The sequence below is a fragment of the Lygodium microphyllum genome, chromosome 16 (assembly GCF_053477565.2).
Source record: "Lygodium microphyllum isolate KBCC chromosome 16, Lygodium_microphyllum_v1.1.10, whole genome shotgun sequence".
Taxonomy (NCBI): domain Eukaryota; kingdom Viridiplantae; phylum Streptophyta; class Polypodiopsida; order Schizaeales; family Lygodiaceae; genus Lygodium; species Lygodium microphyllum.
Genome location: NC_141150.1, coordinates 146,707,636 through 146,717,635, shown reverse-complemented (window position 1 = coordinate 146,717,635; position 10,000 = coordinate 146,707,636). Strand labels below are relative to the sequence as shown.

At 69.7% G+C, this 10,000-nt stretch overlaps 1 non-coding gene across 1 annotated transcript; it reads right to left on the bottom strand.

Annotated features, from left to right (window-relative positions):
- Window positions 1–9,766: 9,766 nt before the first annotated feature.
- LOC148023781 (5S ribosomal RNA) lies at window positions 9,767–9,885 on the bottom strand. Its single transcript, XR_015694014.1, has one exon. It is a non-coding gene; the product is annotated as a 5S ribosomal RNA (ribosomal RNA).
- Window positions 9,886–10,000: the final 115 nt, after the last annotated feature.

The window sequence follows — 10,000 nt, the reverse complement described above, 5'->3', positions numbered from 1 at the left end:
AATTCGCCCCCCCCCCCCCCCCCCCCCCTCAACACACACCACACCACACCACCCCTCCCCCCCCCCCACCCCCCTCAACACACACCAACCCACACCACCCCTCCCCCCCCCAAAAATCCCCCCCCCCCCCCTCAACACACACCACCCCACCCCCCCCCCCCCAACACACACCACACCACCCCTCCCCCCCCCTCAAAAATTCCCCCCCCCCCCTCAACACACAAAACACCACCCCTCCCCCCCCCCCTCCAAATTTTGCCCCCCCCCCTCAACACACACCACACCACACCACCCCTCCCCCCCCTCCAAAATTCACCCCCCACCCCCCTCAACACACACCACCCCACACCTCCCCTCCCCCCCCCCCAAAAATTCCCCCCCCCCCTCAACACACACCACCACATCCCCCCCCCTCAAAAATCCCCCCCCCCCTCAACACACAAAACACCACCCCTCCCCCCCCCCCTCAAAAATCCCCCCCCCCCCCAACACACACCACACCACACCACACCACACCTCCCCCCCCCTCCAAATTTTGCCCCCCCCCCCCCCCAAAAAATTGGCCCCCCCCCTCAACACACACCACCCCTCCCCCCCCTCCAAAATTCGCCCCCCCCCCCCCTCAAAAATCCCCCCCCACCTCAACACACACCACACCACACCACACCAACCCTCCCCTTCCCCCCTCCAAATTTCGCCTTCCCCTCAACACACACCACCCCACCCCTCCCCCCCCCCCAAAAATTCGCCCCCCCCGTCCAAATTTCGCCCCTTCCCCCCCCAAAAATTCCCCCCCCCCCCTCAACACACACCACACCACACCACCCCACACGACGCCTCCCCCCCCCTCAAAAATCCCCCCCCCCCCTCAACACACACCACACCACACCACCCCTCCCCCCCCCTCAAAAATCCCCCCCCTCAACACACACCACACCACCCCTCCCCTTCCCCCCCTCCGAATTTCGCCCGCCCCTCAACACACACCACCCCACCCCTCCCCCCCCCCCCGCCCCCAAAAAATTCGCCCCCCCCCCAACACACACCACCCCACCCCCCCCCCCCCCAAAAATTCGGCCACCCCCCTCAACACACACCACACCACACACCCCCTCCCCCCCTCCAAAATTTGCCCCCCCCCCCCCCCCCCCAAAAATTCGCGCCCCCCCCCCCCTCAATACACACCTCCCCACCCCCCCCCCCCCCTCAACAAACACCACACCACCCCTCCCCCCCCCTCAAAAATCCCCCCCCCCCCTCAACACACACCACACCACACCACCCCTCCCCCCCCCCCCCCCCCCCCAAAAAATCACCCCCCCGCCCCCCTCAACACACACCACCCCACCCCCCCCCCCCCACAACACACACCACACAACCCCTCCCCCCCCCTCAAAAATTCCCCGCCCCCCCCTCAACACACACCACACCACCCCTCCCCCCCCTCAAAAATCCCCCCCCCCCCTCAACACACACCACACCACACCACCCCTCCCCCCCCCCCCCCCCAAAAAATCCCCCCCCGCCCCCCTCAACACACACCACCCCACCCCCTCCCCCCCCACAACACACACCACACAACCCCTCCCCCCCCCTCAAAAATTCCCCGCCCCCCCCTCAACACACACCACACCACCCCTCCCCCCCCCTCAAAAATCCCCCCCCCCCTCAACACACACCACACCACACCACCCCTCCCCCCCCCCCCCAAAAAAATCCCCCCCCCGCCCCCCTCAACACACACCACCCCACCCCCCCCCCCACAACACACACCACACAACCCCTCCCCCCCCCCTCAAAAATTCCCCGCCCCCCCCTCAACACACACCACACCACCCCTCCCCCCCCCTCAAAAATCCCCCCCCCCCCCCTCCAAATTTTGCCCCCCCCCCCAAAAAATTGGCCCCCCCCCTCAACACACACCACACCACACCACCCCTCCCCCCCCCCCTCCAAAATTCGCCCCCCCCCCCCCCCCCCCCCCCTCAACACACACCACCCCACCCCCCCCCTCAACACACACCACACCACCCCTCCCCCCCCCCTCAAAAATCCCCCCCCCCCTCAACACACACCACAACACCCCTCCCCCCCCGCCCCAAAAATTCGCCCCCCCCTCAACACACACCACACCACACCACCGCTCCCCCCCCCCCCCTCCAAAATTCGCCCCCCCCCCAAAAATTTCCCACCCCTCCCCCCTCAACACACACCACCCCACCCCCCCCCCCCAACACACACCACACCACCCCTCCCCCCCCCCCTCAACACACACCACACCACACCACCCCTCCCCCCCCCTCCAAAATTCGCCCCCCCCCCCCCCCCCTCAACACACACCACCCCACCCCCCCCCTCAACACACACCACACCACCCCTCCCCCCCAAAAAATTTGGCCACCCCCCTCAACACATACCACACCACACCACACCACCCCTCCCCCCCCCCCCCCCCAAAATTCGCCCCCCCCCCCTCAATACACACCTCCCCACCCTTCCCCCCCCCCCCGCCCCCAACACACACCACCCCTCCCCCCCCCCCAAAAATTCGCCCCCCCCCCCCCCCTCAATACACACCTCCCCACCCTTCCCCCCCCCCCTCAACACACACCACACCACACCACACCACCCCTCCCCTTCCCCCCCTCCAAATTTCGCCCCCCCCTCAACACACACCACCCCACCCCTCCCCCCCCCCCTCCAAATTTCGCCCCTTCTCCCCCCCAAAAATTCCCCCCCCCCCCCTCCCTCAACACACACCACACCACACCACCCCTCCCCCCCCCACCCCCCTCAACACACACCACCCCACACCACCCCTCCCCCCCCCAAAAATCCCCCCCCCCAACACACACCTCACCACCCCTCCCCCCCCCTCAAAAATTCCCCCCCCCCCCCCCCCCTCAACACACAAAACACCACCCCTCCCCCCCCCCCCTCAAAACACACCACACCACACCACCCCTCCCCCCCCCCCCTCCAAATTTTGCCCCCCCCCCCCCCCCCCAAAAAAATTGGCCCCCCCCTCAACACACACCACACCACACCACCCCTCCCCCCCCCTCCAAAATTCGCCCCCCACCCCCCTCAACACACACCACCCCACACCTCCCCTCCCCCCCCCCAAAAATTTCCCCCCCCCCCCAACACACACCACCACATCCCCCCCCCCCCCTCAAAACACACCACACCACCCCTCCCCCCCCCTCAAAAATCCCCCCCCCCCCCCCTCAACACACAAAACACCACCCCTCCCCCCCCCCCCCCTCAAAAATCCCCCCCCCCAACACACACCACACCACACCACCCCTCCCCCCCCCCCTCCAAATTTTGCCCCCCCCCCCAAAAAATTGGCCCCCCCCTCAACACACACCACCCCTCCCCCCCCCTCCAAAATTCGCCCCCCCCACCCCTCAAAAATCCCCCCCCCCCCCCTCAACACACACCACACCAACCCTCCCCTTCCCCCCTCCAAATTTCGCCTTCCCCTCAACACACACCACCCCACCCCTCCCCCCCCCCCCCCCCCGTCCAAATTTCGCCCCTTCCCCCCCCAAAAATTCGCCCCCCCCCTCAACACACACCACCCCACACCACGCCTCCCCCCCCTCAAAAATTCCCCCCCCCCCCTCAACACACACCACACCACACCACCCCTCCCCCTCCCTCAAAAATCCCCCCCCCTCAACACACACCACACCACCCGTCCCCTTCCCCCCCTCCGAATTTCGCCCCCCCCTCAACACACTCCACCCCACCCCTCCCCCCCCCCCGCCCCCAAAAAATTCGCCCCCCCCCCCCAACACACACCACCCCACCCCCCCCCCCCCCCCCCAAAATTCGGCCACCCCCCTCAACACACACCACACCACACACCCCCTCCCCCCCTCCAAAATTTCCCCCCCCCCCCCCCCCCCGCCCCCAACACAAACCACCCCTCCCACCCCCCCCCAAAAATTCGCGCCCCCCCCCCCCCTCAATACACACCTCCCCACCCCCCCCCCCCTCAACAAACACCACACCACCCCTCCCCGCCCCCTCAAAAATCCCCTCCCCCCCCCCCTCAACACACACCACACCACCCCTCCCCCCCCCCCCCAAAAATCCCCCCCCCCCCCCCCCCCCAACACACACCACCCCAACCCCCCCCCCAACACACACCACACAACCGCTCCCCCCCCCTCAAAAATTCCCCGCCCCCCCCTCAACACACACCACACCACCCCGCCCCCCCCTCAACACACACCACACCACCCCTCCCCCCCCCCTCAACACACCCACACCACCCCACCTCTCCTCCAAAATTCTCCCCCCCCCCCCTCAACACACACCACACCACACCACCCCTCCCCCCCCCTCCAAAATTTGCCCCCCCACCCCCCGGCCCCAACACACACCACCCCTCCCCCCCCCTCCCAAAAATTCGCCCCCCCCCTCAATACACACCTCCCCACCCTTTCCCCCCCCCCCCTCAACACACACCACACCACCCCTCCCCCCCCCCCCCCCAAAAATCCCCCCCCCCCCCAACACACACCACCCCACCCCCCCCCCCAACACACACCACACAACCGCTCCCCCCCCTCAAAAATTCCCCGCCCCCCCCTCAACACACACCACACCACCCCGCCCCCCCCTCAACACACACCACACCACCCCTCCCCCCCCCCTCAACACACCCACACCACCCCACCTCTCCTCCAAAATTCTCCCCCCCCCCCTCAACACACACCACACCACACCACCCCTCCCCCCCCCTCCAAAATTTGCCCCCCACCCCCCGGCCCCAACACACACCACCCCTCCCCCCCCCCCCCAAAAATTCGCCCCCCCCCTCAATACACACCTCCCCACCCTTTCCCCCCCCCCCCTCAACACACACCACACCACCCCTCCCCCCCCTCTCAAAAATCCCCCCCCCCCCCCCTCAACACACACCACACCACCCCTCCCCTTCCCCCCCTCCAAATTTCGCCCACCCCTCAACACACATTACCCCACCCCTCCCCCCCCCCCCCAAAAATTCGCCCCCCCCCCCTCAACACACACCACCCCACACCACACCACCCCTCCCCCCCCCCAAAAAAATCCCCCCCCCCCCCGCCCTCAACACACACCACCCCCCCCCCCTCAACACACACCACACCACACCACCCCTCCCCCCCCCCCCCTCAAAAATCCCCCCCCCCCCTCAACACACACCACACCACACCACACCACACCACCCCTCCCCTTCCCCCCCTCGAAATTTCGCCCCCCCCTCAACACACACCACCCCACCCCTCCCCCCCCCCCGCCCCAAAAATTCGCCCCCCCCTCCAAATTTCGCCCCTTCCCCCCTCGTCACTCCCCCACCCAACCCAACCCCGCGCCACCCCCATGACACGGCACACCCCCCCACCCCACCGCACCCCCCCACGACGCCCCCCCCCCCCCGCACCCCACCTCGAAAAACCCCGCTCCCTCCACGCCACACCACAAATGCCTCCGAAAACCCTGCTCGACCCACCCCACCCCGCGTCACCCCCCCACGACATGGCGCACCCCCCACCCCACCGCACCCCCCAACGACGCCGCCCCGCACCCCACCTCGAAAAACCCCGCTCCCTCCATACCACCCCACCACGCCTCCGAAAACCCCGCTCGACCCACCCCACCTCGCGTCAGCCCCCCACGACACGGCACACCCCCCACACCCCACCGCACCCCCCCACGACGCGGCGCATATCCCCCCCCCCCCCCCCCGCACCCCACCTCGAAAAACCCCGCTCGACCCACCCAACCCCGCGTCACTCCCTCAGGACACGGCGCACCCCCCCACCCCACCGCACCCCCCCACGACGCCCCCCCGCACCCCACCTCGAAAAACCCCGCTCGACCCACCCAACCCCGCGTCACCCCCCCACGACACGGCGCACCCCCCCACCCCACCGCACCCCCCCACGACGCCCCCCCCCGCACCCCACCTCGAAAAACCCCGCTCCATCCACGCCACACCACCACGCCTCCGAAAACCCCGCTCGACCCACCCCACCCCGCGTCTCCCCCCCACGACACGGCGCACCCCCCACCCCACCGCACCCCCCAACGACGACGCCCCGCACCCCACCTCGAAAAACCCCGCTCCCTCCATACCACCCCACCACTCCTCCGAAAACCCCGCTCGACCCACCCCACCTCGCGTCAGCCCCCCACGACACGGCACACCCCCCACACCCCACCGCACCCCCCCACGACGCGGCGCATATCCCCCCCCCCCCCCCCGCACCCCACCTCGAAAAACCCCGCTCGACCCACCCAACCCCGCGTCACTCCCTCAGGACACGGCGCACCCCCCCACCCCACCGCACCCCCCCACGACGCCCCCCCGCACCCCACCTCGAAAAACCCCGCTCGACCCACCCAACCCCGCGTCACCCCCCCACGACACGGCGCACCCCCCCACCCCACCGCACCCCCCCACGACGCCCCCCCCCGCACCCCACCTCGAAAAACCCCGCTCCATCCACGCCACACCACCACGCCTCCGAAAACCCCGCTCGACCCACCCCACCCCGCGTCTCCCCCCCACGACACGGCGCACCCCCCACCCCACCGCACCCCCCAACGACGACGCCCCGCACCCCACCTCGAAAAACCCCGCTCCCTCCATACCACCCCACCACTCCTCCGAAAACCCCGCTCGACCCACCCCACCTCGCGTCAGCCCCCCACGACACGGCACACCCCCCACACCCCACCGCACCCCCCCACGACGCGGCGCATATCCCCCCCCCCCGCACCCCACCTCGAAAAACCCCACTCGACCCACCCAACCCCGCGTCACTCCCCCAGGACACGGCGCACCCCCCCACGACGCGGCGCATATCCCCCCCCCCCCCCCCGCACCCCACCTCAAAAAACCCCGCTCGACCCACCCCACCCCGCGTCACCCCCCCACGACACGGCGCACCCCCCCACCCCACCGCACCCCCCCACGACGCCCCCCCCCGCACCCCACCTCGAAAAACCCCGCTCCCTCCACGCCACACCACCACGCCTCCGAAAACCCCGCTCGACCCACCCCACCCCGCGTCTCCCCCCCACGACACGGCGCACCCCCCCACGACGCCCCCCCGCACCCCACCTCGGAAAACCGCGCTCCCTCCACAGCACCCCACCTCTCCTCCAAAAACCCCGCTCGACCACCCCCACCCCGCGTCACCCCCCAGGACGCCCCCCCGCACCCCACCTCGAAAAACCCCGCTCCCTCCACAGCACCCCACCTCTCCTCCAAAAACCCCGCTTGACCACCCCAACCCCGCGTCACTCCCCCACGACACGGCGCACCCCCCCACGACACGGCGCACCCCCCCACGACGCCCCCCCGCACCCCACCTCGGAAAACCGCGCTCCCTCCACAGCACCCCACCTCTCCTCCAAAAACCCCGCTCGACCACCCCCACCCCGCGTCACCCCCCAGGACGCCCCCCCGCACCCCACCTCGAAAAACCCCGCTCCCTCCACAGCACCCCACCTCTCCTCCAAAAACCCCGCTCGACCCACCCCACCCCGCTCGACCCACCCCACCCCGCGTCACCCCCCCCACGACACGGCGCACCCCCGCACCCCACCTCGAAAAACCCCGCTCCCTCCACAGCACCCCGCCACGCCTCCGAAAACCCCGCTCGACCCACCCCACCCCGCGTCACCCCCCACGACACGGCGCACCCCCCCACCCCACCGCACCCCCCCACGACGCCCCCCCGCACCCCACCTCGAAAAACCGCGCTCCCTCCACAGCACCCCACCTCTCCTCCAAAAACCCCGCTCGACCACCCCCACCCCGCGTCACCCCCCAGGACGCCCCCCCGCACCCCACCTCGAAAAACCCCGCTCCCTCCACAGCACCCCACCTCTCCTCCAAAAACCCCGCTTGACCACCCCAACCCCGCGTCACTCCCCCACGACACGGCGCACCCCCCCACCCCACCGCACCCCCCCACGACGCCCCCCCGCACCCCAGCTCGAAAAACCGCGCTCCCTCCACAGCACCCCACCTCTCCTCCAAAAACCCCGCTCGACCACCCCCACCCCGCGTCACCCCCCCACGACGCCCCCCCGCACTCCACCTCGAAAAACCCCGCTCCCTCCACAGCACCCCACCTCTCCTCCAAAAACCCCACCTCTCCTCCAAAAACCCCGCTTGACCACCCCAACCCCGCGTCACTCCCCCATGACACGGCGCACCCCCCCACGACGCCCCCCCCGCACCCCACCTCGAAAAACCCCGCTCCCTCCACACCACCCCGCCACGCCTCCAAAAAACCGCGCTCGACCCACCCCACCCCGCGTCACGGCGCACCCCCCACCCCACCGCACCCCCCCACGACGCCCCCCCCCCCCACCCCACCTCGAAAGACCGCGCTCCATCCACAGCACCCCACCTCTCCTCCAAAAACCCCGCTCGACCCACCCCACCCCGCGTCACCCCCCCACCACACGGCGCACCCCCCCACGACGCCCCCCCGCACCCCACCTCGAAAAACCCCGCTCCCTCCACAGCACCCCGCCACGCCTCCGAAAACCCCGCTCGACCCACCCCACCCCGCGTCACCCGCCACGACACGGCGCACCCCCCCACAACGCCCCCCCCGCACCCACCTCGAAAAACCCCGCTCCCTCCACGCCTCCGAAAACCCCGCTCGACCCACCCCACCCCGCGTCACCCCCCCCACGACACGGCGCACCCCCGCACCCCACCTCGAAAAACCCCGCTCCCTCCACAGCACCCCGCCACGCCTCCGAAAACCCCGCTCGACCCACCCCACCCCGCGTCACCCCCCACGACACGGCGCACCCCCCCACCCCACCGCACCCCCCCACGACGCCCCCCCCGCACCCCACCTCGAAAAACCCCGCTCCCTCCACGCCTCCGAAAACCCCGCTCGACCCACCCCACCCCGCGTCACCCCCCCACGACGCCCCCGCGCACCCCACCTCGGAAAACCCGCTGCATCCACACCACCCCACCCCGCGTCACGGCACACCCCACCGCACCCCCCCTCGACGCGGCGCATCCCCCCCGCACCCCACCTCGAAAAACCCCGCTCCATCGACACGACCCCGCCACGCCTCCAAAAACCCCGCTCGACCCAGCCCACCCCGCGTCACCCCCCCACGACACGGCGCACCCTCCACCCCACCGCACCCCCCGACGACGCGGCGTATCCCCCGCGCACCCCACCTCCAAAAACCCCGCTCGACCCACGGCACGTCACCTCACCCCCCCACGACATGGCACACCCTCCCTCTTTAGAAATCGCGCTCCGCAATGACACGGCACACACACCCCACTGCACACGACCCCCTCCCGCGACACGGAACCTTCCACCCCCCGACGGACCTCCTCAAGAAACCCCCCCACGACATGGCACCCCCCCGCGACATGGCACACCCTCCCTCCTCAGAAATCCCCGCTCCAACAACCCGCCCGCGCAACATGGCACGCCCTCCCTCCTCGGAAAAACCCCGCTCCACCGAACCCCCCCACAACATGGCACACCCTCCGCTCCCAAAATACCTCGCATCTTGAGGAGGGGGTATCACGTGAGAGCGAGGCAGAGGGAGGGGCCAGGCACGACGTACGCAAAGACAATCGCGACGAGGAGAGGAGGCGCCGCGTCATGGCAAGGCGAGGGGGTTTCCTACCACGATGTCAGCGTTGGAGAGTCGAGACGTGATCCGAGGGGATTTCCATGCCACGGTCTCGAAACAAGCATGCAAAAGGGTGCAGCACCAGGACTTCCCGGGAGGTCACCCATCCCAGTACTGTTCTGGCCCAAGCGCGCTTAACTGCGGAGTTCTGATGGGATCCGGTGTATTAGCGCTGGTGTGACCGCACCACAAACACAAAGGAATTCCAAAGAGCTCTTGTATACTCGGAAAGTGGCACGAGAGAGCCCAAGAGCGAGGCATGGCGGCATGCCATGCCGCTCATGCCACGGAGGACGCGACTAAA